The sequence below is a fragment of the Crocuta crocuta genome, unplaced genomic scaffold (genome assembly GCF_008692635.1).
Source record: "Crocuta crocuta isolate KB4526 unplaced genomic scaffold, BGI_CrCroc_1.0 scaffold142, whole genome shotgun sequence".
NCBI classification, from domain to species: domain Eukaryota; kingdom Metazoa; phylum Chordata; class Mammalia; order Carnivora; family Hyaenidae; genus Crocuta; species Crocuta crocuta.
This window is the reverse complement of record NW_027528892.1, coordinates 478,481-480,761: the sequence shown is the minus strand read 5'-3', so window position 1 is coordinate 480,761 and position 2,281 is coordinate 478,481.

Sequence of the window (2,281 nt, the reverse complement as noted above, 5' to 3'; positions counted from 1 at the left end):
CCTCAGTCTCCCACAGCCTTGGGAGCAGTGACTCTCAACTAGGGGTGAATTTATTCCTAGCCCAGAGGCAGCTGACAATTTGGGTTGTCACGACTTGGGGACTGCTCCCGGCACAGAGAAGGTGGAGGCCAGGATGCTGCGAGGCAGGACAGCCTCCACAGCACGGAACGGTCGACGCCAAAGTGTCACCAGCAGTAAGGTTGGGAGATGCTGTTTTAGGGACATCCCCAGCTCGCTCTCTCTCACATCCCACAGCCTCCCTGTCACCGCTGTAGTTCTGGGACATGCTCTGAATTCAAATCACTTCTCCAACTCCACAGCTCCCCCTCCAGACAAAGCCACCTCCTATTCCCCCCTTGCCTGTCTGCCCCCCTTTGGCCTCTCAGTGTAAGTCAGCTCTTGTTACTCTGCTCAGGAGTCCGCGTCCCAAGACCTAGAATGCAAGAGACCAGGGACTGGTGTGTTTGACTGCCCCATCATGTCCCCTCACCCTGCCGGCGGCCACACACACAGGCTCCCACCTCAGGGCCTTTGCACTAGCTGTATCCTTCCTCCAGAAAGCCACGCAGCTCCATCTCTCACTTCCTTTAGACCTCCACTCCGAGGTCACTGCTTGGCGAAGCCCGCCCTAGTCTCCTCACCTGCAACTTCACATACGTGTCCTGACACGTTCCATCCCCTCCCCTGTCCCCCTTAGCCCTCAGTGCCTTCTAACACCCTAAAAGTTTTACTTACTTGCTTTTTACTTACTTATCTTTCTGATTGCCTGTCCCTCTGGAATATAACACATACAAAACCGGGGATCTTTTGTTTTCCGCTGCTGTAGCCCCAGAATCAAGAACAGTGCCTGACACGTAGTATAAACTCAATAAATACTGGTCATTAGATGGATGAATGAATGAGTGAATGAATGAATGGTATTCTTACTATATGCCATACACTGTCCTGCGAGTTTCAAGATGCCACCCTCCACAGGTGGCTGGCGCCTGGTGCTTGGTGAGACCAGTGAGTGGACCCGGACTCGGACGCCCACAAGAGGAGGGCAGTACCATAGTGAGAGAACGGACGGACGTGAGGCGGCAGGGAGCAGGGGCGGCTGCGGGCACACGGGGACCGCACACCTGATCTGGAGGAGCAGACGCTGCTTGGACTGGCCGGCCGTGGCCGCTGCGGAGTGAGGCCCTGAGGTGGGAGGTGAGGCCCTGAGGTGAGTCAGAACTTCTACTAGTTCAAAGAAACCGGAAGTCAGATTCCCGATGTGAAGTCTCCCTATTTTTGAATGTTGGCAACTGATTCCGATCTGGGTTTCAGTTTTAAATGCGTGGCTCACCAGACACAGCACATCTGCACAGCTCATCCTGTAGCCCTCAGCTCTCTCCGCTCGGCCCCCAGTCACAGCTGGGCAACCTCGGGAAGTGGCTTAACCTCTCTGAGCCTCGGTCTCCTCCTTCCCTGACAGGAAGGCACACCTGCCTGGCAGAATCCAACCACAGACAATTGCAGGGCCCTCCTCACTCGCGCAGAGTGCTCGCTCGCTCGCTCGCTCGACAGAAGAGAGGAGAAAAGATGGGAAGAGAGAGGGATGAAGAAGTGGAGGGATCTCCTCTTTGGAGCTGGAGGAGGGGACTGGGATTGGTTAGTGGCGCAGGACTGTGAGCCTCGGGGAGGTGAACAGACAGCGCCACGCGGGGACAGCCCACGGAGGGGCGTGGGGGCCGCGCCCCCGGTCTCCGCCTCCAGCCCAGCACCCCTGTGCTCTGCAAAGCTGAGTGGGAGGGAGAGGGCAGCGGAGGGCAGGCGAGGGGACGCAGAGGGGGGCCGGGGAGAAGAGCCCAGAGGCAGAGCGGAGGTGGGGTTNGAGGGCCGCGGGAGGGGGATGCAGACCCGCACCCCAGGAGGGTGGGCGGGGCCCCCGCGCAGGGGGAGGCGCGCGGAGTCCGCAGGAGGGGAGGAGGGGCGCGAGGCAGGGGCCCCCCGCACCCTACCTTCCAGGCAGCAGATCCGCCAGAGCCCCGAGTGGGTGAGGCCGCCGGGGTCCTTCTTCTCCGCGGAGCCGCCGCCCCCGCGGTGCGCGGGCGCGTCGTCGCCGGCCGTGAGGTTGGTGGTGTTGCAGATGAAGGCGCGCGTGTACAGCCAGTAGTCGGTGCTGATGGCGATGGTCATGAGGCCGAAGGCCGCGAAGGCGCCCACCGTGGTCAGCAGCACCTGCACCCCCTTCTCGCACCAAAGGCCCCTCTCCTCGTTCCAGCGCTTCAGCGACTCCAGTTTGACCACGGGCAGC